A 27,819-nucleotide genomic window follows, 5' to 3' on the forward strand; every position below is an offset into this window, starting at 1 on the left:
GCCAGGCGGCTGGAACTTTCGGGGTCCTCGCCCGCTCCGCTCAGAGCCTTCGGGGGTGGGGGCGGGGTGTCGCTTGGCTGGATCTGACCTTAGCAGCCTCGGTCAGAAAGCGCTGGAAATAAACGGATCCTGCCTGGCTTCTCAGCAGACTCTGACTTGAGGCGATGAGTCACTTTTTAGAAATGAAAAGGCAACCGAGACATTGAGGGAAGGCTCCAGAAACGCTCCGGCATCCCACAGCTGGAGCTTGACTGCCTGGGGAGGAGGGTGGTTCGTGGACGTAGCCGCGTTATCATCGCTTTTAGGGCTAATGCTCATACGTACAGGTGGCCCTTTCTTTATTCTGACCAGAGTGGGATCCGGCAAATCTGCAGCAAGTTTTAGCAGTATTTGAATTGATCATTCTTTAAAATGAGTAAATATGGATGACTGAATTTAGAGTATTCAACTGGCATTACATACAGCCAGAACAGAGATGAGCGCCGAGCAAAAAGATCAAGAACCTTTGGTTATTGCGTCGTGTGAATGCAAAAACGTGTGGTGCTTACGCACGGTAGTTTACCGAACCTGTTTGCAGAAATGCTGTTTCTTTATTGGTAATATGAATTCAGTTTAAATAACGTGCCTTACAATCCTTGGTAAAAATGCAAGCCCACTTAAAGTAAGATTACAACTGTAGGGTGGTCATGGCGTAAATTGTTCTTGTTGGTATTAGAGTCCGATTAGACTGTAAGTGTCTTAAGGGCAAGGACGGATTTTTTGGTGGTTCCTACAGCAACAAACAGTATATTATTACTCATAACATGTAATGCGCAGACAATACACGTTTGTGAAAATGATTCAATAGCTTGAGTGTGGCTGGAGCATGACTTAGTGAAGATACTGCACATTTTTCAAGAAAAGACTACTTCTCTATGAATTCCCAAATCTAAACATCCTTAATAAAATTAGAATCAAGGTGTCATGTGTCAAAGAAGAAAATCTAGTACTCTGATAAGAGAAAGAACAAAGAGTTTTATTGAGGAATAGCAACTCAGGTTGGGCAGCACATAGTGAAAGTGTTCCACTGTTCTGAAAAAGGGCAGAGTTTTTATACACAGGGTTCAGCGTGACCAATACCACAGACATTAAAAAAAACTTTCTTCGTTTGGTTAATTTATTTTCCGACAAACATTTCTTGATACAGTTTGGGTAAGCAGTTAAGCAATTTCGAGAACATTTTCATTGCATACTTCCTGGAACATTCTTTGTACAGATTTATCCAGAACAACCACTTCTCCTTCGTCCCTTCCCTTGTTTGCCCAAGAGTGGTTCTTGTTAACCCTTTATTGAGAGTCTGCTCACAATGCCTCTGTGTTTGAATTTTTGCTAGCCCATTCCCCCCTTTTGATCAAGCTTCCACTAGGGGGCACTGATCACCCGCAATCGAGTATCTTTTCTTCTGCAAGGACTTTGTCTGCTTTCTTGAAAAGCTTTGGTCAATAAAATTATTTTCTTCACCTTGCTGAGCTAATAGCCCTCATCTTCAGAGTGAGTGGATCCTTAGCTGAGTTATAGCAGCAGGCAAGAACAAATGGGAGGAACAAACTCATGCAACAAAATATCAAGACAAAACACCCAGGGAAACAGGGTGGGTCCTCTTCATTAGTCTAGACACTGGTAAGAGTTTTAAGAATAGAAAAAGTAAAAGGAAGTAAAAGTAAAAGGAAGTAAAAGGAAGTACGCACACAGCATCTGGTAAAAACTCAGATTGGGGTATAGGGTTAGTTTTCATCTAAGGATTCAGCTTCCTTGAAATACATTACTTCCACGTAGCTAGTGGAGTTTCCTTTTAGCTGCAGGCATTAGATAAGCATTTCATACAACATGTGATTAATCCTACAATGATCAGTAAAGAAAAGAAAAGAACTAAGGAGGTTTGTAATGTGGAACGCAGGCAGGAACTGATACCATTTGGTAACCAGCTAAAGATATCTAGAAAAGGAGAGTCAGGCATAGGAGGTATTGAATGCAGCCAAGTGGCTTTTTGATGAATTTTGCTGATGTCTTCTCCAGTGGTGTTTATCCAAGTGCAGCAGGAGGTATTAGCAATAGCACAAACCCCTCATCGCTGGTCTAGAAGGAAATCAAGAACTATTCTGTTGTCTAGTACCACCTCAGCAAGAGATTCCAAAGATCTTTGCTGAGTAGCCATTCCATCTCCAAAGTCATCTGCAATCTGTTCCAACTGGGAAATGATTTTATCTTAGAACAATTCAATCTTCATTTCACAATGTGAGTTAGGTTGAATCATGATAGCTGAGGTTGAGCTAACAATCCAGGGGTATACAACAGCCTAATACATATGGGCCACTTAAAGGTAATGTTGAAATTAATAGTAGCACTGGGGACAACACTATAATTTGATATAGGAAATGCTAATGGATTTGAATTTTCATGCCCAGAAGGCAGATGGGGATGACAGATCCAACATTCAGTCAAATTATTGGTGCTAGCTACTGATTGGACTAATGTAATAAATGCATTCTCTTCCCACGTGGCAGAAGATGCCACGGAAAAGAAAAAAATAAAAGTTAAATGGAACTTCATGTTGGATAAAATTACCAAGGAAAAAGACCACAAGTATGAAGTAAAGCTAATAACATAAGAATAGCTACAATTATAAAGCAAAGTCCACAAAATTCAGCCAGATTCATGGAGTCTTGTTCTGTCATCTTGGGATCAACTGTCTACCTCAGATGTCATTTGCTTCTGGCCACTAGGGTTTTAAAGTGATTTTTAGCTCTCCACAGAGTTGATGAGTCTATAGGAGTGTCTTGACTTTCTTTAGTTATGACAGATGGATCCAGGTTTTAACTCAGTGTAATTTGGCAGCACATGGATTAGCAAGGAAAACTAGATGCAGCCCTTTCCATCAAGGTTCTAGTGAGCCTTTTAATTGATATCTTTTCCAATATACATAGTCTCTGGGACAGTGTTAGTCAGATTTTGGGATTCTAACTTTCAGTCATCAAAGGCTTCTTTAACCTGTAAAAAAATATTCTTTAGAGTATTGGACTAAAGACCAACAGTATTTTAATAATTCAGGTTGCACAGTGTTAGAGTTGGTACAGGCAACATGAGGGAGGGCCATAGGTCTTTGAGTAATTATCTCGTATGGAGTAAGTTTATGGGATCCAAATGGCACAGATCTTAAGTTCAAAAGGACTAAAGGAAGAACCTTAATTCAGGATAAATTTAGGGCCTCATAAAGCTTGGATAATTGAGTTTTTATTATGCCATTAGTCCTTTCCACTAGGCAAGAAGCTTAGGGGTGGTAGAGGCAATGTAATCTCTGAAAGACGGGGAAAATTTGACGTATTTCTTGAACGACTTGACCAGTGAAATGTGTCCCTCTGTCACTACAAAGAGGCCCTGGTGGCGTACTGGTTAAGTGTTTGGATGCTAACCAAAAGGTAGGTAGTTTGAATCCACCAGCTGCTCCTTGGAAACCCTATGGGGCAGATTTACTCTGTCCTGTAGGGTTGCTATGAATTGGGATTGACTTGATGGCAAGGTTTTTTTTTAATCACTACAAAGAGTCTTTGGTGCTCCCAAGGTAGGGATGATGTTTTCAAGAAGATTCTTGGCTACATAGTCCACATTTGCATAGTGGTAGGGGAAAGCCTCCACCCAATTTGAAAATCTACAAATCATCACTAGTATGTGTTTATTTCCATTGGAGGGAGGGAGCTGAATGAAATCTAGCTGCCATTCAAGCATAGGCCCAGAGGGCAAGGGGTATTGTCCAGGTAGGACTTGAAGATGCTTTCAGGGATTGTGGCAAGAGCAAATGGGACAATGGGAGGCAATATGTTCAGCAGCTTCAAAAAAATTTTCCCCACCAATATTTGTTTAGGGTCTCAATCATTTTATCTTATCCTATGTGGGACCCTTCATGTAGGGTCTGCATCATAGGAGTGTGCAAAAATTTTGGTAGGACAAGTTTCTGATTAGGTCGTGTCCATTAATTTAGTGGCAGGATCTTGACAACAACTTGCCTTTCTCCCTATTTCAACCTCTTCTGTTTGGGTTAATTGCTGGTGATTTAAAAGTTTTCCTGAAGTTAATTCATAAAGATTGGGCCATCAGTAAACAAGGTCGAGGGGTCCTTTTCTTTATTCAACATGAGGTCAATAGTAATTTTAGAAGCAGTTTGTTTGGCTGCTCTGTCAGCAAGAGCATTCCCTCTAATCTCTTCAGTTTGGGGTACTCCTTTGGGCTGGTGAGCTTGTGTTTTGATTACAGAGGGGAGTAGCAGAGCATCTAAAAGTTCTGTCACTAAAGTTCCATTTTTTATGGCAGGTCCAGAGGAGGTTAAAAATCTTCTTTGTGTCCATAACATGTCAAAACCCCAAAACAAAAACCCCAAAATCATATACAACCCCAAAACAAGAATCAGTGTAAATATTAATAGACTTTCCTGAAACAAGCTTACAAGCTCTAGTAAGGGCAGTTAATTCAGCTTGCTGGGCAGAAGTAGCTTCAAGAAGTTTGACTCTCAAGGAGTTCAGTAAAAGTTGTGATGACATATCCAGCCTGGTAATAAGAGCTAGCAGAATTTGGTTTTAAGTAGAAGCCATCCACAAACCAAACTAAATCAGGATTAGTTAAAGGGGTCTATCTTAAATCTTTTTGAGGAGTCAAAATTCGTTCAGTTAAATTCAGGCAGTTATGCATAGGGTAATTATTATTGTCAGTTTCTCGGAGAAGGTGGCTGGATTTAAACAAGTAACAGAATGTAGTCTAACATTAGATGCAGCCAGAAGGAGAACTTCATAAGAAGTGAGCCAACTGGCAGGAAAATGTTGAGTCAAAGCAGAATTAAGTATGGCAGATACAGCCTGGGGCACATAAACATCTAAAAAAAATTTCCCAGGACTATATTTATGGTGTTTTCCACTAATTTAGCTGTAGCAGCTACACCTCGGAGACAGGGACAGTATCCTTTAGCTACAGGGTCAGCTGCAGGCTGTAATAGCCTACAGGTTTTTTATATCTTCAATGTTTCTGGGTCAATTTGCCTAAAACATTTCCAGACACTGCATGTACAAATAAAGAAAAAAAATCTAGGTGATAGTTTGGAAAACCTAGAGTAGGTGTTTCCATTAAAGTCCTTTTTAATTTATCTAGCCTCCTGATCTTCTGGTGAAATTTGGAATGAATCTGGTTCAGAAGCCTTTAAATGTTTATATGAGGGTTGGGCCAACAAAGAAAAATTAGGGATCCAAGTCATACAATCACCACAAAGCCCTAAAAAACCCTCATAGCTGTTTCTTTGCTCTGGGTAGGGAAAGCAAAAATGGCCTCCTTTCATTTAGAGTTGATAGAGATACGCTCTGCAGAGATTTAGTGGTCCAAATACTTGACAGAAGGTTGGGACAATTGTAACTTCTCTTTGGAAACTTTATGTCCACCAGCAGCCAAATGCCTTAACAAATTTACATTATCATCAGTGTAAGCCTGCTAGGAGGTTGAGAAAACTAATAAATTATCAGCATATTGCAGCAATTTGGATTTGTTCAGAAACTGCAAAGGTTGCAAGTTTGCATGGAGAATTTGGGAAAAATAAGTGGGCGATTCAGTAAATCCTTGGGGCATTACACTCTAGGTAAATTGTTGACTTTTCCAGGTGAAAGCAAACAAATATTGGCTTTCAGAATGCACAGGAATACTGAAAAAAAGCACTGCGAAGATCAACAACTGTAAAATGGGTGGCATTTGGAGGGACATAGGAAAGCAGTAAATGCGGGTTTGACTACTGGAAACATAGGAAAAATAACGTGGTTAATGGCATGCAAATCCTGAACAAACTTTCAGCCCCTATTGTTTGGTTTCTTCACAGGAAGAACAAGAGTATTGCAAGGGCTGGTAAAGGGGACAATCAAACCTTTAGAAAGGAAATCTTGTATATTGGGAGTTAGTCCCTCCTTGGCTTCTCGTTTAAGGGGATACTGAGGAATCTTTGGCAAGGGTTTAGATGAATCTATTTGAATCTTGATTAGTTTGGCCAACAAAACTTGGCCCACATCAGTAGACGTGGTGGCCCGTAAAGTTTTTGGAATTAAGGAAAGAATATCAGGAGGAAGAGGGCTAGATTGAGTTGAATCGTCATTGTGCATGGCCAGCAGTTGTAAGCAGCAAGCAAGTTCTTCCTTTTGAATCTGTTCTAGTTGAAAATCTGTGTCGGTAAATTTTGGGACCTCAGTGGTTAAGAGCTTGGCTGCTAACCAAAAAGGTCAGCAGTTCAAATCCACCAATCGCTCCTTGGAAATCTTATTGGGCAATTCTACTCTGTCCTGTAGGGTTGCTAGGAGTCAGAATTGACCCAGTGGCAGTGGGTTTGGGTTTGGGCAAACATAGTAATATTTCCCCCTTTTCAGTAAACTGCAAATGACAATTCCATTTAGACAAAAGATCTTGGCACAACAAATTAACAAGGGTATCAAGACTAAACAAAAAAAGGTGGAAGTCTTCAATAGGACTGAGAGATATTGGAACAGGTTGATAATTAATCAGTGCTTGCTCTTGATTGGTAACCTCCATGACCTTAGAGGTTTTTGTACTCCAGGGCAGGGACTTTTGCAAAAAAGTGGGCTTAGTAGCAGATAGGGTGACTCCAGTGTCAATCAAAAACTGGCAAGATTCTCCATTAATGTTTACAGTATTTTCCTCTGTGGGTTAAGTGCCACCATAAGAAAAGTCCCTGTTGTGTCCCTGGAGCCCCTTCATTCCATATCAGGTTAAAGGACATCTTGGGGAGTTTTCATTTTGTTTTTTAATTTATAACATTCATTTTTCCAATGACCAGTTTCTTACAGTAGTGGCAGGTGCCAGCCTTGGGGTCACTAGAAGATTTGGCATTCTTCTTTTGATTTGGGGACTATAATTTTTGCAACTGAAGGGCCATCAATTTGTTAACCTTTTTGTCCCTTTCAGCCTCAAGAGTCTGGGAAAGTTTATAAGCCAAGTTAGTCAATTCCACAATGGGGGCCGTTTTCCAGTCCAATCAATGCCTCTTAACCAAGGCCAACATTTCAGTTTTAATCTAGATATGAAAACAGCATTAAAAGCTCCAGTTGCACCTGGAGCAGATAAGGTAATACCAGAGTGTTCGGAAAACTTTTGAAGCAGTCTGGTTTGATAATCATAAACATTTCTCATCTTTATTCTGTTTACAAGAATGAATTTTTGTCCAAGCAATTATTGGGGGAAGGTCTTGGGAATAGCCTCAAGTAATCTCTTAACCTATTACTTGAGCATCCTCAAGCAGCTCAGTAGCTGTCTTATCTAGATTTAAAGCTAAACTATTTTGGAGAGCTTTCCATTCAGTGTGTTCTAGCTGTAGCTGAGCTTCTCCAGGCCCAGTTATCATATGGGAGCACAGGTTGGTAAACTTCAATAAGAATTTTAAATTCCTCAGCAAACTTGTAAGGTTCTTCACATAATTTTTGAAAAACCTTCACAATGCTAAGTAATTCTGAGTGAGTCCAGGGAGTAAAGGTAACAAGGGGAGAGTCCTCAGCATCCGTAAGATGGATCTTAAAGTGCATTTCAGGTAAGTTTCTTAGTTGGTTTCTCAGGGAAAAAAAGGAAACTCAGAATATTATCAGAGGAATAGGAGGGTAAGGAGGAGTATAAAGGAGAGATAGCTGGCAAAATGGCAGATGTAGCAACAGCAGAGTTCTGACATTGAAGCTCCTTATTTTGTTTTGTTAATTTGGAAACAGTATCCTGCAGGGAAGCAATTTTGCTATCTTGAAGTCTTTTGAAGGACTCTAAATACCGATCAGTGTAGGCATCCAATTGAGGTTGTTTAATCTAGGAGCCCTTATTTTCCAATTTACTGCACAGAAAAACTAATTTGGTTAAGTCAAAAGAACCCTAAAACAGCCACTGATTTTCCAAACTATCTTTAGTGAAGTCATGCCAACCAGACAAGAATGCACACATTAAAGGTCCAAAATGCTGGTTCATATAGTAGGCAGGAGTCCCAGAGGGAGGCGTCTGATTTGCCCTTGGGACTGACATTTCCCATTTCTCCTCTGAAAGATAGTAAAAACTTACTTGCAAGAACAAAGACAAATCTTCAATAAAACTTGAAGAGCTACAACGCAAAGGAGCAGCGCTCAGACTCGAGAGGCTATTTACCTTGAGATGACTCCAGAGAGTCTACAGAGATGGAGAGCCCAAACAACTCGGCTGGTACCTGAACCTGAGTCCTTAGCACCTTGGGGGTTGTTGAAGGCAGTGCGTCTTCAAAATCCCGTTTCTGACACCAAATACGTCAAAGAAGAAAATCTCGTACTCTGATAGGAGTAAAAACAGTTTTATTGAGGAATAGGACTCGAATTGGGCAGCAGATAGTTAAAGTACAAAGTGCTCTGCTGTTATGAAAAAGGGCAGAGTTTTTATACACAGGGTTCAGCGTGACCAATACCACAGACATTTTGAAAAAAATTCTTTCTTCATTTGATTAATCTATTTTCTGACAAACATTTCTTGATAACAGTCTGGGTAAGCAATTGATGAGAACATTTTCATTACATGCTTCCTGGGACATTCTTTGTACATATTTTCCCAGAACAACCACTTCTCCTTCGTCCCCTCCCTTTTTTCCCCAAGAGTGGTTTGTGTTAACCGTTTATTGGCAGCCTGCTTGGATCGTTTCTGTGTTTGAATATTTGCTAGCACACATGTAAATATTTATTAAGGATAAAGAAAAAAAGAAGTTGACTATGAGAAATCATGAAGGTAATTATCCAGGTGATCTTGAAGAGAAGCAAATAGGTTTCCACTGTTCATCATTGAAGTGGGAAGTAATTTAAATTGTTGATATAGTGCAGGAAGTGGAAAACATTCCTGTAAAAGGCCAGATAGTATTTTCAGCTTTGTTGGCCATGTGGTACCTTTAGTAACTACTCAACTCTGCCATTGTAGCTTGAAAGCAACCATAGACAATGCCAATGGACAGGTGCGGTTGGGTTTCACTTTATTCATGGACACTGGAATTTGAATTTCATATACTTTTCACAAGTGATGAAATACTATTCTTCTTTTGATTTTTTTTCAACTATTTAAGAATATAAAAAACATTCTCAGTATCAGTGCCTGACAAAATTAGCACCTACCTTGCAGTAAGGAGGCCCTGGGTGGTGAAAATAGTTAAATGCTCAATTACTAGGTGAAAGGTTGGAGGTTCGGACCCACCCAAAGGTACCTTGGAAGACAGGCTTCTGAAAGGTCACAGCCTTGAAAACCCTATGGAACAGTTCTACTCTGAAACACATGGGGTCACCATGAGTCAGAATCAACTCAGTGGCAACTACCAACAATGGCAACCTTGTGCTACAGTTTGGAGAGGAACTTTTTGAAAGAATTAATCCAGATTCTCTGGTGTCAAAATTATGTCCCAGAGTTAAGTACCTTCAACAGTGGCTTTAACTTATTTTGGGTAGTAGGGTGTTTTGTTTTTAATATTTTCTAGCAGATGTTTTTATGCTCGTCATTAGTTACTTTCGAGTCAGTTCTGACTCATAGAGACGCTATGTACAACAGACTGAAACATTGGTTCTGTGCCTTCCTCATGATCATTGTTATGCTTGAGCCCATTGTTGCAGCCGCTGTGTCAATCCATCTAGTAGATGGTTTTCTTTTCCACTGATCCTCTACTTTACGAAGTATGATGTCCTTCTTCAGGGACTGATCCCTCCTGAGAGCATGTCCAAAGTATGTGAGACAAAGTCTCACCATCCTTGCTTCTAAGGAGCATTCTGGCTGTACTTCTTCCAAGACAGATTTGTTCGTTGTTTTGGCAGTCCATGGTATATTCAATATTGTTCGCCAACACTATAATTCAAAGGCATCAGTTCTTCTTTGGTCTTCCTTATTCATTGTCCAGCTTTCACATGCTATGAGGCGATTGAAAACACCATGGCTTGGGTCAGATACAATCAATTATATATTACTTTATAAATAAAAAGAATATGCTACATCTATGTAAATTATACACACTTTACTGTATTGAAATGAACACCTGTGAACTCATCACCAGGTTTAGAAACTAGAGCTTAAGGACTAGATTGCTTCCTATACTGTTGCATCTTTCTTTGTGCTCTCCCCATATGCCATTCCTCATGTTCCTCCTAACCCTGAATTTTGTGTTAATCATTTACTGTCTTTATTGTAAAGGAGTTTTATGACATATGTATGTATTCCTAAATAACACACTGTTTAGGTTTGCTTGTTTTTTGGTTTTTAAAAAGGGTATAGATAATCTTCTCATTTTTTTTCTTAATTCAATGTTAAATTTTTAAGATTTATTCATAGTGTTGCATGTAGCTATATAATATTTCTTAATAAAAATAATCCACAATTTATTTATCATTATTTCTCTATCATTGATGGGTATTCTGGTTGGTTCTTGTGTATTGCTATTAGAAAGAGTGCTTTTGAAGACTTTTTCCCTGTCTATTGATGCATATGCTCAAGAGTTCCTCTAGATATGGAATTGCCCAGTTGTACAGTATGTGAATGTTGGTACCATATATTTTAATAACCAAAAAAACATAGCTGATTCTCCATCTTACTTATACATTGATGGTATATATCATTCCTCCAAACCAAGATAAAGTTACTGGTTGGAGCTTCTGATTTCTCACCTTATTTAAATTCTAATTGTAATATCTATTTTCTCATGTCTTAAGAAGTGTGGAAAAACTGTAATCTAAAACTTTACAACTGAATTCCACAGCAGGATCATTTAACTCAACCACTCATAAGCATCTTCATCCCTTCTTACATTATTTGCATTTAGAATGGGATGGAGGATAACTTTAACCATTAAGTCAAAGGTACATAACTTTAAGCAAGATATATAAGTGGTTACTAAACTATACTATAAGGAGCCCTGGTGACACCACAGTTAAGCGCTTGGCTGCTTACCAAAACTTGGCAGTTCAGACTTACCCGGCGGCCCCATGGGAGAAAGAGCTGGCAATCTGCTTCTATAAAGATTACAGCCTAGAAAACCCTATGGGGCAATTCTGCTCTGTCACATAGGGTTGCTACGAGTTGGAATCGACTCAACAGCACATAACGACAACAAACTATACTGTAATTTTCCTTGTATCATACATCCAGTATTTCAAATGTGACTTAGTTTGGTTATTCTGGATGACAAGCTGATTGGAAATCTAGTGTTTTAGCCTTGAACAGTTTTTAGATCTACTCTGTCATGGATTGAATTGTGTCCCCCCAAAAATGTGGGTAGCAGCTTGGCTGGGTCATGATTCCCAGTATTGTAGATTGTGTTATCTGATGTGATTTCCTTGTGTGTTGTAAACTCTACCACTATGATGAGATTATATGTGATCTCCTCATGTGTTGTAAATTCTGTCATTGTGATGAGGTTATACTGATGAGGTTGACAAGTTTAGTGTCTTAATGCAATCTCTTTTGAGATATAAAAGAGAGAAGCAAGCAGAGATGCATGGGAACCTCATACCACCAAGAAAGCAGTGCCTGGAGCAGAGCGCGTCCTTTGGACCTGAGGCTCCTGCGCAGAGAAGCTTCCAGACCAGAGGAAGATTGATAACATGGACCTTCCTCCAGAGCCGACGGAGAAAGCGTTCCCCTGGAGCTGACGTCCTGAATTTGGACATGTAACCTACTGGACTGTGAGAGAATAAACTTCTCTTTGCTAGAGCCATCCACTCGTGGTATTTCTGTTAGAGTAGCACTAGATGACTGAGACATACCCCTTGATTCAGGCTGCAAGCTTTGACAGTTCACTTAGGATATTTCTGCCTGTAATTAGAAGGGACGCAAGCCCCCTTAGTCGTCTAGTGCTGCTATAACAGAAATACCACAAGTGGATGGCTTTAACAAAGAGAAATTTATTTCCTTATAGTAAAGTAGGCTTGAAGTCCAAATTCAGGGCATCAGCTCCAGGGGAAGGCCTTCTCTGTCTGTCGGCCTTCTCATCAATCTTCCCCTGGACTAGGAGCTTCTCCGCACAGGGACCCTGGGTCCAAAGGATGCACTTTGCTCCAGGCACCGCTTTCTTGGTGATATGAGGTCCCCTTGTCTCTCTGCTCGCTTCTCTCTTTTGTATCTAAAGAGATTACCTCAAGACACCATCCAGTCTTGTAGACTGAGCCCTACGTCACTAACACAACTGCCACCCAACCTCCCTCATTAACATCATAGAGGTAGGATTTACGGCATATAGGAAAATCACACAATACCTGGAATCATAGCACAGCCAAATTGATACACACATTTTTTGGGAGACATAATTCAATCTATGCCACCCCCTAAGGTCAAAACAGGCCATGATAAGGAAATTTTTTAAACAAATTTATATATCTAGAGTAATTCTATCTCATTTTGTTTTTCTCTTTAGTAGACTCTTTAAGACTTGACTGCTAACCGAAAAGTTGGCAGTTTGAACACACCAGTTGCTCCACAGGAGAAAGATGTGGCGGTCTGCTTCTGTAAAGATTACAGCCTGGGAAACTCTATGGGCAGTTCTACTCTGTTCTGCAGGGTCGCTATGAGTCGCAATTGATTTGACAGCAGTGGGTTTTCCCATTTAGGGAAAACATGGTTACTTTTATTGAGAAATTATGTAACAAGATTATTTCCCTTTCAGTATATAGCCCGATATAGGAACGAGCATAGGGAAGTGCCTAAAGCCAGAAGAACTTTTGACTTTTATGGCTGGCGTCCTTATCTGCCCTGTTTAGTTTATTTGACATCTAATAATCCTGGCTTCTCAATGACCACTTAGCCAAATGGAGAGCCAAATGCAATAATCCCAAAGTCAGAAAATTTCAGTTTATCTAATGAATGGATGAAGTAGGTAACCTTTGACATTCCTGTTAGCCCCAGCTTCTCAGAATGCAGTATAAAAGTCTGATCTAAAATCTTTCTTGTTTTGATCAGAGGAGGTGTTAAAGAGCAGTTGGGTTCTGGGAGACTGAAAATAGAAGTGAGGTGGTCTGAATGGAAATATTGAAGAGGAGGATGGTCCCTGGAGAAGATAGATACTGGCAACACCAGAGGCAGACCTTGAAGTACGTAGACGACATTGGTTGTCTTATGTCCATGCTTGTGCAAAGTTTAATGAGACAATAACCTCTGTTACTTTGCATCAATCTACTTGAAAATCCAGAGAAATTCTGCAGTCTTATTCCTTCTGTATTCTCCCTATATTAGGTGACTGTTATATGCCCCAAAACCAAAAATAAAACCAAACCTGTTACCGTCGAGTCAATTCTGACTCATAGCGACCCTATGCCCAGCACAGTGAAAATCACTGGAGATGCAGTCTGATACCAGCCACCCACTTGGCACCCTGTCTCTGTCTCTGATGCTAACCACCCACAGTTGGGTCTCCACAAATTAGGACTGTCCTTCCAGCCTCTGCCAAATAGGCAAAGGCCAGCCAGCCTCTCTGATTATTCTCACTGCCTCTGGTAGTTTCGATAATTCACTAGAGTGGCTCAGAATTCACAGAAACTATTACCTATACCTACAGTTACCCATTTATGATAATCAGAAAGGATACAAGCATAGAGATGCATCAGGTAAGGTCTGGGAGAGTTCCTGGCATGAGGCCACCATTATCCCCAGGGACGTGCCTTACCCTTTGCAGTGCATAAATGTTCTCACCAATCCAAGAGGCCTCAAAAACAGCGCGCCAAGGTCTCGGGTCTCCTAGTCATTGGGACCTCAGTGAATATGCATGACTTGGGCCTTAATGCGTAGTTATGATCTATCTAAGGAATGAATATGCATGGCTGCATTAGACCCCCTCCCTTCCTGAAGTTAGTTCTGCCTGTGAAGCCTCTACTTGCCTGGCTAATTTGGGAACCAAAGGCGTCTTGATTGCTCGGGTTATTTTCAGAAACCAGCATCAAAGGCCAAACCAACTTCTTGTCCCACAGCTGTGAACATAAGCCTCAGAGGATTTCTAGTGGTTGTCATCATTGTTTCCCACCTTGTTTGTACTTAGTTTTACTCAGAGAAGAACCACTGGGATTCTTAGGAGGTAAACAGATCGTTTTACTCTGAGGCAACAAGAAGCAATCAAATTGAATCACACTAAGAAAACTGTCCAATCAGGTTCTTCCAGATCAGGGTAAAATAGGCTTCCAAGTTGTTATTAGTTTCCGTTGAGTCAGCTTCGATTCGTGGCGACCCTGTGCGCAACAGAACAGAATGTTCCCTGGTCCTGAGTTATTTTCATGATCATTGGCATGCTCTTTTTAAAAGTTTAAAAAATTTTGATACCTCCTCTGTTTCTGTTTCTTCTTCGCTTCTTAATACTCCCTTGGTACCCTGTGGCCGTCCATTGTTGCAGCCACTGTGTATTTTGAGTGCCTTTCAACCTAGGGGCTTCATCTTCCAGCACTGTATCGGGCAGTACTCTGTTGTGATCCGTAGGGTGGAAGCTCCTCTGAAACCTGTCCACCATGGGTAACTCCACTGATACTTGAAATACCTGTGGTGTAGCTTCCAGAATCATAGCAACATGCAAGCCACCACAGTAGGACAGAGGACAGATGGGTGGCGGGACTTCCAAGGAATGGATACATATTTCAGTCATTATAGTCTGATATGTAGTTGGGGTGTTCCATTTCATGTAATCTGTTTAGAAGCTTATGTACTGCCGAGAGTGTGTAGGTGAAGGATAAGTGTGATTTAAGGGTGATCTTTCCATCTAATGAATACTGCCCTGGTACTTCTGCTTACTTCTGTTCAATGGCAGGAAGCCCAACTATCTGGCCAGGTGAGTTAGGTTGATAGGTGAGTTGAGTTGATGGGTGAGTTAGTTAGTTAAACTGTGACAGGCTTTCTCTTGGCACTCATGCCAGAAGCTGTGGCTAGAGATTTTCAGTAGTCCAGTGCAGGTCTACAAGTATTTAGGCAAAAATTTTTAAAGTTTAAATTTTAATTCTTCCTCCATTTCCGTTTCTTCTTCACTTCTTAATGCTCTCATGGTACCCTCTGGCTGTTCGAAGTTCAGTTTGTGGACTGTGTGGATGTCTGTGGACAAACTTCCATTCCCTCTTCTTCCGTCCTGCTTCAGAATGGCCTCATCCTTCATTAGGATCCTCTTCCATCATTGTCTGTTCTGAGGTTATTTAATTAAAGTTCTTCAGTAATTAAAAACTTTAAATAAAAGGCTTGTTAATGCCAATGATTCTTCAAGTATATAGAATTTGAGGTGGTGCCATTTTTATGCCTCTTACTTTAGGTCTTCAAACTGTGTATATTTACCATCTGCAGAAACTTCCCAAAGGTACATGTGCACAGGTTGTTGTTTTATTTTGTTTTTGTTGTTGTTTTTGAGAATATACACAGCAAAACATACACCAATTCAACAGTTTCTACATATACAGTTCAATGACACTGATTACATTCTTCAAGTTGTGCAACCGTTCTCACTCTCCTTTTCTTAACAAACTGTCCAATCAGATTTTTTAAGGGAGTTGTTCCTTTCTCATTAACATAAACTCACTGCCCCGTAAGGTTCCTATATAATCTTTCCAGTCGCTGTTGTCAATTTGATCCCGTATAGATAGTTCTTAAAAAAGCATAATGCTCAAGGCAGACTTTTTTTACTAGTTAAGCTAAACTAGTATTTGGTTTTAAGAAGACTTCAGGATATAGTTTTGGTTTAAGGTTTAAAGTTTATCTCAAGGCTGTATTTTCAGGGGGTCATCCAGCCTTGATGGCTCCAGAAAGTCTGGAGTCAATGAGAATTTTAAATTTTGTTGTGCATTTTGCACCTCTTGATTGGGACTCTTCTATAGAATCTTTGATCAAAATATTCAGTAATGGTAGCCAGGCACCATCCAGTTCTTTTGGTCTTATGGCAAAGGAGGTAGCTGTTCATGGAGGCAGTATAGTAGCCACACATTTCATTTCTTCCTCCTCTTCTTGACTCTCCTTCTTCTGTTGCTCTGGGCAAATAGAGACCAATTGTGTGCACAGGTGTTTTGATAAAATAACTTGGCAAGTCGTCATCTTCCATATGTGCTGTTTCCTAAGACTGAGCTTCCTAAGAACAGGCAGATAATGGAGATGGAAGTTCCCTTTCCCACCTTCTTTTCCATAATTGCCTTCTCTCACCTTATATAAGAAAGGCCTATGTCTAGCTCTTCCTGAATCTCACAAGTGCATTACCGAAGAATATAAAAATTTCAAGGATGTGGGGGTAGGATGGGGCAAATAGAGGGAGATTTTAGAATATCAGTGTGAAGGGTGAGAGTGAATGCCTTTAATGCCTGCATAGAGATTCTTTTGAAAATCATGTGTTTTCTAAACCTTTACTTTTTTTAATGAAGATAAATCTAATTAAATGTAAACTGATGTTAAAGAATGGATTTTAAAAGAGAATAAAAACATGAGTCTCATACAAATGAAAAATGAACATGTGCCAGAGATTTGATTAAATTTATTAAAAAATGAGAGAGCCAGAAAGGTCTATCGTTGGTTCAAAGGAGAATCCAAAGAGTAGACACACATAAGGCATGTTGAAATAAATTTTCTTAATAGATGAAAATCTGGCTTCTAAAAAACAGTGAGAGAAGAAAGTGAAATGAACTTCCACAGGATAAAATTAATTTCATGCCTATGTTGTTGTTGTTAGTTGCTGGCTTAGTCATCTAGTGCTGCTCTAACAGAAATACCGTGAGTGGATGGCTTTAACAAAGAGAAATTTCTCTCTTCACAGTAAAGTAGGCTACAAGTCCAAATTTGGGGCATCAGCTACAGGGGAAGGCTTTCTCTCCTGTCGACCTTCTTATCAATGTTCCCCTAGACTAAGAGCTTCTCGGCACAGGGACCCCAGGTCCAAAGGACGCGCTGTGCTCCTGGCACTGCTTTCTTGGTGGTATGATGTTTCCCAGCTCTCCACTCGCTTCCCTTTCCTTTTATCTCTTACAAGAGATAAAAAATGGTGCAGGCCACACCCCAGGGAAACTCCCTTTACATTGGATCAGAGATGGGACCTGGGTTAGGGTGGTGTTACAATCCCACCCTAATCCTCTTTAATGTAAAATTACAATCACAAAATGGAGGACAACCACACAACACTGGGAATCATGGCCTAGCTGAGTTGATGCACACATTTTCGGGGGTACACAATGCAATCCATGACAGTTGCTGTTGAGTTGGTCCCACTCATGGTGACCTTATGTATAACAGAGCTAAGTGTTGTCTGATCCTGCACCATCTTCATGATTGTTGGTGTATTTGAGCCCATTACTGGGGCTATTGTGAAGTGCCTTCCAACCTAGGGGGCTCATCTTCCAGCACTATATGGGACTGTATTCTGTTGTGATCCATGAGGTTTTTATTGGCTAAATTTTGGAAGCAGATCTTCAGGCCTTACTTCCTGGTCTGTCTCAGTCTGGAAGCTCTGCAGAAGCATGTCTACCATGCTGGTATTTGAAATACTGGTGGCATAGCTTCCTGTATCACAGCAACATGCAAGCCACCACCGTACAACAAACTGACAGATGTATGGTGATTCATGTCTCTAGACAATAATTATTTGCTGTATTGTCAGTTTTCTACAAGTTCTGTGTTTACTAAGTGGCAAAGTAGCCTAGCCAAAGACAGTGAATGTCTGAGATAACCCAGACACCTCTCAAAAGGGGTTGATAACTCATCACATTTTACTTATTTCATTTTAGGCAGTTTGTCCCTGGGTGGTACAAACAGTTAATGTGCTTGGCTGCTAACCAAAAGATTGGAGGTTCAAGTCCACCCAGAGGCGCCTCAGAAGAAAGGCCTTGTGATCTACTTCCAAAAAATCAGCCATTGAAAGCCCTGTGGAGCACAGTTCTACTGTGACACACATGGGGTCGTCATGAGTCAGATTTAACCCAGCAGCAGCTGATTATCTTTGCTTTACTCATCTTTTTTGTTCTCCCCTCTGGAGGCACTCACTGTAAGATATTTTGTGTGTGTGTGCCCGTATGTGTGTAATAACCAGGCATACAGCACTGTTTCAATCTGTAAATGTATGGCTTCCACCCAATTTGTAAAGTTTTTGGCCGTTATTTCTTGAAATACGTTTTCCGCATCAATCTCTTTCTCCTCTTCTGGGAGTCCCACAATACTAATGTTAGCTCTGTTCTTTTTTTCCCCCAGATATTTTTTCTTTCTATTTTGTCATATTGAATAATTTCTGTGTCAAGTTCACTCACTTTCCTCAGTCATCTCCATTCTTCCATTGAACCTATCTGGTGATTTTTTTATTTCAGTTACTCTATTTTCCAGTTCTAAAATTTTCACATTTTTATAGTTTGTATGTCTTTACTGAGAACTTTTACCTTTCATGTCAAGAGTTCTTACCTTTATCTCCTGTGACATAGTTAGAATACCCTACCTACACATTGCCATCAAGTCAATTCCAATTCATAGTGACCCTATAGGACAGAGTAGAACTGTCTCATAGGGTTTCCAAGGCTGCAAATCTTTACGTAAGCAGACTGACATATCTTTCTTCCACAGAGCAGCTGGTGGGTTTGAACCTCCAACCTTTTGGTTAGCATTGAGCACTTAACCACTGTACTACCAGGGCTCCTTTAGCTGTAATAAAAACAAAAAACAAAAAACCTGATTCTGTCTAGTCAATTCCAACTCATAGCAACCTTATATGAAAGAGTAGAACTCCCCATAGGGTTTCCAAGGAGCAGCTGATAGATTCAAACTGCTGACCTTTTGGTTAGCAGCCAAGCTCTTAACCACTGCGTCACCAGGGCTCCATAGTTATAATAGCTCATTTAAAATCTTTCTGATAATTCCAACATCTCTGTCATCTCAGGGTTGGCATCTGTTGATTGTCTTTTCTCTTGAGAATTAGTTACAATTGCCTGATCCCTTGTATGTCAAATATTTTTGGATTGAATTATTGACATAATGAGTATTGTATGTTGGGAGCCCCCGTGAGTCTGTCAGTTTGTCGTACTGTGGGGGCTTGTGTGTTGCTGTGATGCTGGAAGCTATGCCGCCGGTATTCAAATGCCAGCAGAGTCACCCATGGCAGACAGGTTTCAGCTGAACTTCCAGACTAAGACAGACTAGGAAGAAGGACCCAGCAGTCCACTTCTGAAAAGAATTAGCCAGTGAAAACCTTATGAATAGCAGTGGAACATTGTCTGATATAGTGTGGGAAGATTAGCCCCTCAGGTTGGAAAGCACTCAAGAGATGACTAAGAGAGAGCTGCCTCCTCAAAGTAAAGTCGACCTTAATGAACGTGAATGGAGTAAAGCTTTCGGGACCTTAATTTGCTGATGTGACATGACTTGAAATGAGAAGAAACCGCTGCAAACATCCATTAATAATCGGAATGTGGAATGTACGAACTATGAGTTTAGGAAAATTGGAAATCATCAAAAATGAAATGGAATGCATAAACATCGATATCCTAGGTATTACTGAGCTGAAATGGACTGGTATTGGTCATTGTGAATTGAACAATCATATGGTCTACTATGCTGGGAATGACAGTTGAAGAGGAATGGCATTGCATTCATCATCAAAAGGAACATTGCAAGATCTACCCTGAAGTACAACACTGTCAGTGATAGGATACTATCCATACACCTACAAGGAAGACCAGTTAATACAACTGTATTCAAATTTACACACCAACCACTAAAGCCAAAGATGAAGAAAGAAATTGATGATTTTTACCAACTTCTGCAGTCTGAATTGATCAAACATGAAATTAGAATGCATTGATAGTTACTGGTGATTGGAATGTGAAAGTTGGAGGAAACAAAGAAGAATGATTACTAGTTGGAAAATATGGCCTTGGTGATAGAAATGATGCCGGAGATCGCATGATAGAATTTTGCAAGATCAACAACTTCTTCATTGCAAATATCTTTTTTCACCAACATACACGGTGACTGTACATGTGGACCAAGCCAGATGGAATACACAGGAATCAAATCAGCTACATCTGTGGAAAGAGACGATGGAAAAGCTCAATATCATCAGTCAGAACAAGGCCAGGGGCCGACTGTGGAACAGACCATCAGTTGCTCATATGCAAGTTCCAGTTGAAGCTGAAGAAAATTAGAACAAGTCCACGAGAGCCAAAGGACAACCTTGAGTATATCCCACCTGGCACTGAGCACTAATGACTGAAGACCAGACGAGTTGTGGGATGACATCAAAGACATCATACATGAGGAAAGCAAGAGGTCATTAAAAAGGCAGGAAAGAAAGAAAAGACCAAAATGGATGTCAGAATAGAATGAAACTTGCTGTAGAATGTCGAGTAGCTAAAGTGAATGGAAGAAATGATGAAGTAAAAGAGCTGAACAGAAGATTTCAAAGGCAGTTCAAAAAGACAAAGTAAAGTATTATAATGACACGTGCAAAGATCTGGAGACAGAAAACCAAGAGAAGAACATGTTCGGCATTCCTCAAGCTGAAAGAACTGAAGAAAAAATTCAACCCTCGAGTTGCAATAGTGAAGGATTCTACGTGGAAAATATTAAACGATGCACGAGGCATCAAAAGAAGATGGAAGGAATACACAGAGTCACTGTACCAAAAAGAACTGGTTGATGTTCAGCCATTTCAGGAGGTAGCATATGATCAGGAACTGATGGTACTGAACGAAGAAGTCCAAGCTGCACTGAAGGCATTGGCAAAAAGCAAGCCTCTGGGAATTGACGGAATATCAATTGAGATGTTTCAACAAAGGGATGTAATGCTGGAGGTGCTCACATGTCTGTGCCAGGAAATTTGGAAGACAGCTACCTGGCCAACTGACTGGAAGAGATCCATATTTGTGCCTATTCCCAGAAAAGGTGATCCAACCTAATGCGGAAATTATCGAACAATATTATCAATATCACATGCAAGTAAAATTTTGTTGAAGATCATTCAAAAGCGGCTGCAGCAGTCTTTCGATAGGGAACTGCCAGAAATTCAGGCCGGATTCAGAAGAGGACCTGGAAATAGGGATATCATTGCTGATGTCAGATGGCTCCTGGCTGAAAGCAGAGAATACCAGAAAGATGTTTATCTGTGTTTTATTGACTATGCAAAGGCATTTGACTGCGTGGATCATAACAAATTATGGATAACGTTGCAAAGAATGGGAATTCCAGAACACTTAATTGTGCTTATGAGGAACCTGTATATAGATCAAGAGGCAGTTGTTCGAGCAGAGCAAGGGAATACTGCCTGGTTTAAAGTCAGGAAAGGTGTGCGTCAGAGTTGTATCCTTTCACTATACCTATTCCATCTGTATGCTGAACAGATAATCCGAGAAGCCAGACTATATGAAGAAGAACACGGCATCAGGATTGGAGGAAGACTCATTAACAGCCTGCGTTATGCAAATGACACAACCTTGCTTGCTGAAAGGGAAGAGGACTTGAAGCACTTCCTGATGAAGATCAAAGACCACAGCCTTCAGTACGGATTACACCTCAACATAAAACAAAAATCCCCACAATTGGACCAATGAGCAACATCATGATAAAAGGAGAAAAGATTGAAGTTGTCAAGGATTTCATTTTACTTGGATCCAGAATCAACACCCATGGAAGCAGCAGTCAAGAAATCAAAAGATGTATTGCATTGAGCAAATCTCCTGCAAAAGACCTCTTTAAAGTGTTGAAAAGCAAAGATGTCGCCTTGAAGACTAAGGTGCACCTGACCCAAGCCATGGTGTTTTCGACTGCTTCATATGCATGAGAAAGCTGGACAATGAGTAGGGAAGACCACAGAAGAATTGACGCCTTTGAATTGTGGTGTTGGCAAAGAATATTGAATATACCGTGGACTGCCAAAAGAACAAATTTGTCATGGAAGCAGTACAACCAGAATGCTCCTTGGAAGCAAGGATGGCGGGACTACGTCTCAGATAGTTTGGACATGTTATCAGGAGGGATCAGTCCCTGGAGAAGGATATCATGCTGGATGAAGTAGAGGGCCAGTGAAAAAGTGGAAGACCCTCAACAAGATGGATTGACACAGTGGCTGCAGCGATAGGCTCAAGCATAGCAACGATTGTGACAATGGCGAAGGACGGGGCAGTGTTTTGTTCTTTTGTAAATAGGGTCGTTATGAGTGGGAACGGACTCCACGGCCCCTAACAACAGCAACATAGATTGTGAGACTCTGAGTCTTCTTGAAAATTCTCAGTAGTGCATTTTTCCAGGCAACCCAGTTAGGTGCAAAGCATGCATTTTGTCTTGCATTTTGTCGGTAGTAGTTCCAGCATCAGTTTGTTTTTCCATGGCTTTGCTGTTCTGCCTCGGGTCCCCTGCATATGCTGTTGAGGGCTTGGTGCGGGACTTGAGCAGTAGTTTATGTCACAGCTCAGTTCTCAAAGCGTGTGGGTCCTCCTGCACATGCACAGCTCAAGGCTGAGCCTGGGTCTTGTGCTGGCTCATACAGAACCAGGGGATCCCCTTCTTCAGCATTTTCCTCCCTGTGGCTCCCCAAATTCTCCTGCTGCTAAGAGCTCCTTTCCCTAGTCTTCTGGTGAGAAAGATGGGATTTCTCCTAATGTTTTAGCTGCTCAGGCTGCTGCATTATAGTTCCCCAGAATTGGGGCTGTACTCAGGGCAACGCAGTGGGAGAAAAGGGAGAGAGAGAAAAATAACAGAGATTCTCCCCACATTCTTGGGCCCACAGGGACTCCGTTTTCCCATTCCTCTGACCAGGAAGACTGGTTTCTCCTGGAGTTTTAGCAGCTCTGCTGCTGCCTGCTGGTCTGCCATGAAGTTCTGGGAGTGAAAAAAGATAAAAAGGAAAAAAACCAAAACCCAGTACTTTCTCCAAAGTCTTCCACTTGCAGGAGCCCCTATTCTCTGTACTTTGTCCAGAAAGAGGGCATTCTCTCAGTTTTTGCTGCCTGCACCCTCGACTTATTACTAACCTGGGGGCAACCCTGGAGAGAAAAAAGGAAAACACCCCACAAACTCACTCCCAAGTGGGTATCTTTTTCGGCTTCTAACTCCTCTCCTCAATTCACCTACTGTTTTCAGAGCCAGGTGGTTGCTTTTTGTGTTTTGAACACAGTTTAGAGACAGGTCGTAGTGGGTTTGCTCCTTCGTTACCGTCACTGGTACTGCCCCCTGCCTTTTCCCTCCTTGTTTCTTGTCCACGTCCCACTACTCTTTCTACTTTACGCTCTTTCTTTGATTCCCCTTTTCTTTGGGGGTTCTGCATCCAGAGAGCAAACAAGCAGAACCTCTAGTCTTTTAGTGGTTGTTACGGATTGAATTGTGTCCCCCAAAAATGTGCTTCAACTTGGCTAGGCCATGATTCCCAGTATTGTGTGACTGTCACCAGTGTGTCATCTGATGTGAGTTTCCTATGTGTTGCAAATCCTACCTCTATGATGTTAATGAGGCAGGATTAAAGGCAGTTATGTTAATGAGGCAGGACTCAATCTATAAGATTAGATTGTATTTTGAGTCAATCTTTTTTGAAATATAGAAGAGAGAAGCAAGCAGAGAGACAGGGAGACCTCGTACCACCAAGAAAGCAGAGCCAGGAGTGAAGCGTGCCCTTTGGACCAGAGGTCCCTGCGCTGAGACGCTCTTAGACCAGGAGAATGTTGATGACAAGGACCTTCCCCAAGAGCCAACAAAGAAAGAGAGACTTCCCCTGGAGCTGGCACCCGGAGTTCAGACATCTAGCCTCCTAAAGTGTGAAAGAATAAACCTCTGTTTGTTAAAGCCATCCACTTGTGGTATTTCTGTTATAGCAGCACTAGATGACTGAGACAGTGGTCAAGAGCAGAACAGAAGTAGAACAGAAAGCTGGAGACACGAAAGAAGTAGAAAGGGGGGCGGAGGAAAATGCTCGGGCCAAATCAATTACCTTGGCTATTTTAAATTAAATGAGCAACCTGGAACTTATTGAAAATTTCCACGCATAAAACTGGCCTAACAATTAAGAACTACTCCTGAGGGTTTTTCTTTTTCTTTTAAGAGAATTGCTGAATACGTTATTCAATTGCATATAAATCTTACGATGAAAGTAAGTGTATTTTAGATGAGAAGTAATTTTAGCAAACCTTATTACCTTCATCATTCCAGAGAGAATGACATTCTTAACACTGAAATGACAGATTTCACTAAAGAAAAACATTTCTAGTCATGTAGTGAGAAATAGCTGACTACATGAAGTTATATACCCCTTTGATGCTTTCAGTCAATACTGTTTGTATTTTTATTTGTGCTGTGGTATGCTCTTAGAAGTGTGATGTATGCGATGTTATGGACATTGTGTTTGGGGGATAGAAAATGTGGTAGCACATGCAATAACTCATGGACTGAGCGAGCACTCGGGGTGCAGATCACAATGACGAACGCTGTAGAACGTTCAGGGCTAAGTTATAATAATGACACTTACGCATCACTTTATAGTTTCTCAGAGTTCACTTCATCAGCTCCTTTAATATTGCAACGAATACTGAGTCAAGTATTGTTATCAGGTGGGAATGATTGTGAGGATGGTGCAGGACCAGGCAGCGTTTTGTTCGGTTGTACATAGCGTTGCTATGACTCAGAACCAACTCAATGGCACCACCACCACCACCAATCCTTATAACTCCATTCTAGAGTCTCCTGAGCTTCAGGTCCCTACTTCCAACTGCCAGCTGTCATCGAAATATCACTGTAGACACCTCAAACTCCGATCATCTGACCCTGAACTCTTCATCTTTATTTACCAGGACCAGTTGCCGTTGAGTCAGTTCCAACTCATGGAGACCCCATTTGTGTCAGAGTAGAGCTGTGCTCGACAGGGTTTTCAATGGCTGATTTTTTGGAAGTAGATCACCAGGACTTTCTTCCGAGGTGCCTCTGGATGGACTGGAACCTGCAACCTTTTGGTTAGCAGCCGAGACGTTAACTGTTTGCACCACCCAGGGACCTCCATTCCCTATCTTCATTTTTATTGGCACAATAACTCCTCCGGTGACAGGAGACAGTCTTACCACTTTTCTATCGCTCTGTATTAGTGGAAAGTATTTGAGTTTTCCTTCTCTGACAGGTTTCAGCCCTATGCCAATTCCGGCTTTTGCAGGTTTTGCTGTATATGTTTTCTCCAGTTTTGTGAGAAATTTAGAGTTTCGTTCAGGAGTTGGGAGTTGGAGAATGGTTGGAGCAGTGATGGGAAGGACGCTTGAAGCGACAGAAACAGCAGAGCCTTAGCTTAGAAGACAGATGGACTCGGGCATGACTGGGGAATGATGAGTCATCCCTGTGACTGGATCTCCAGAGCCTATAGGTTTGCAGTGGAGAGCAGATCAAAAGGTCTGCTGGGGTGAGATCCTTTCGAAAGTCAAGGTGAAGACTTAGCTTTTTTGTCTCTGTAGTGGGAATTTATTAGAGGCTTTGGAGGAGTAAATTGGCTAACCAGGATCTCATAAAACCTGTAAGAGCTGGAACTCAGTGGGATTGCCTTGTTTTCCAAGGTCTCACAAGTTTCCCGCCTTTGACAGGGTGCAGACTTAACTTTTCTATCCCTCTCTATTAGTGGAAAATACTTGAGGTTTCCTTCTCTGACAGGTTTCTACCTTACGCCACTTCCGGCTTTCACAGGTTTTACTGTACACGTTTCCTCCAATTTTGTGAAAAATTTAGAGTTTCGTTCTACTTGTGTAACGCACTGATTTCTCATATTCTGATGACACCTTCTTCAAAATCAGACTCTTGCAATGTCTTTGTAATAAAGAGAAAATGGTGGCTTTCATTTGCTGTTTGGTGAGAAGCCGGCTCTAGAAACTCTCTCTAGGAGAGCAAGCAAGATATGAAGGTGGGAACATTGCCAAGGTGAATATATCGTTTATGAAACAGCTCCCTGGCTTGACTGAGCAGGGTCTGCTTCTGGCCGCCTCCCACTACAGCTGGGCAGGTCACCATTGATTTTCCAGTTCTGAGCATTGTGCTTAGCAGATGTTGTTGTTGTTGTTAGGTGCCATTGAGTCGGTTCCAACTCATAGTGACCCCGTGCACAACAGAAGGTAACACTGCCTGGTCCTGGGCCATCCTCACAATCGTTGTTATGCTTGAGCCCCTTGTTGCAGCCACTGTGTCAGTCCATCTCATTGAGGGTCTTCCTCTTTTTTGCTGATCCTCTACTTTACCAAGCATGATGTCCTTCTCCAGGGACTGATCCCTCCTGATAACATGTCCAAAGTATGTGAGATGTGGTCTCACCATCTTTGATTCTAAGGAGCATTCTGGTTGTACTTAGCAGATAGCGGGGACAAATGAATGAATGGATGAAACAAACAAATCATTCAATGACCCCAGTCAATGAATGAATGAATAAATATTGCGATGGTTTGTTTGCTTGTTCTCTAGATACCATTTCCCCAATTACTACTAGTGGGTCACAAGATTATGTCCCCGTAATTGGTAGTTTTCTGGGAAAGGAAAGAATGTAATTGATGTAGTCATGGTAAAGTGAATTTAACAATCTAGGACAATCTTATCTCAGTTTAAGAAATATTTTTGAATTACGATTCGTATAGAGAAATTAGTCCATTCTGATTTGGCTTTTTTTGCAGAAAACTCACATATAAGCCGGTTTCCCACCCTCACCATGAGAAAAAGCTTTGAAATGCCTTCAATTTCCTTTCGACTCAAGTCTACTTCCTACTTAATCTTATGCTCAATCTTTTAAATGACTTGGGTCTGGGTCTGCCTGACAGATTCAGAGGAGAAACACACCACAATTATTTTTGTACCTTTGGCCTTGTGAGGGGAACTTTGAACTAGCAATTTGGAAAGTTGCAAGACCCAGCTCTTTTCATTAACATGAAAATGTTACAAAGTAGCCTTCACCCTTTCTTGCTTTTCAACTTGCCCTGAGGAATAATGAGAGGCAACTTAAAAAATTCTTTGGACAAAGTGGAGTTTTTTAAAATTTGGAAATCCCCAGAGGAAAAGGAGCTATGGAAGACCCAAAGCTTCACATTAGAAGAAGCAAGTGGGCTCTTTAAAATTTTCATGGGTGGAAGGCCACTGTGATTTTAAGTAGAACTAATCTAGCATCTTCTTTTAAATGGAAATTTCTCCTATGACAACCTGGCTATCAGCCTGATCTGGGAGGAGTGTGCCAGTGAGTGGGTAGGCAAAGGAAAGGCAGTGAGTGGTAGCCAATTAATTAATCAGTCAAAAAATATTTATAGAATGCCCTATGTACACGGCACCATGCTGGACTCAGTGGGAGGTACAAAGAAGAGTAAGACACAGCCTCAGCCCGTGAACGGCTCACCACCGGTCTCCTTGGGAGGCAAGATGTGCTAACAGAAAAGCTAGCACACGGCAGTGTTTGCATTGGGCGGTATGTCTTACAGATAGTGAGTATGTCACACTGGCAAACAGGCTGTGTTTCTGCGCTTATCATCGGTTACTGCGTGCCACGGGATGTCAGTTTTCAAAGCAGCTGTGAAAGCGACTTTTATAATTCGTTTAAAAACTGAGTTAGGTAGAGCCTTAGAAGATCCTGAGCATAAGATGCCGTGGTTGAAGATAACATGAGGGATGACGGAGTGTTAATTTCCAAAAGTCATGCAGAAGAGATTGTGCTTCTGTTCTGTCTGTTTAGAAGCAAGGAGCCATGGTGGCGCAGTGGGTGAGAGCTCGGCTGCTAACCAAAAGGTCGGCAGTTCAAATCCACCAGCCCTTGGAAACCCTATAAGGCAGTTCTGCTGTGCCCCGTAGGGTCACTGTGAGTTGGAATCAACTCGACAGCAGCAGATT

At 41.2% G+C, this 27,819-nt stretch overlaps 1 protein-coding gene across 1 annotated transcript in view; it reads left to right on the top strand.

Moving 5' to 3' along the window:
• The window catches only part of CAP2 (cyclase associated actin cytoskeleton regulatory protein 2), a 186,158-nt gene that overhangs the window by 690 nt on the left and 157,649 nt on the right, over positions 1-27,819 (top strand). The gene's annotated exons all lie outside the window — the stretch shown is intronic.

This window comes from Trichechus manatus, unplaced genomic scaffold (assembly GCF_000243295.1).
Source record: "Trichechus manatus latirostris isolate Lorelei unplaced genomic scaffold, TriManLat1.0 scaffold00103, whole genome shotgun sequence".
Classification (NCBI taxonomy): domain Eukaryota; kingdom Metazoa; phylum Chordata; class Mammalia; order Sirenia; family Trichechidae; genus Trichechus; species Trichechus manatus.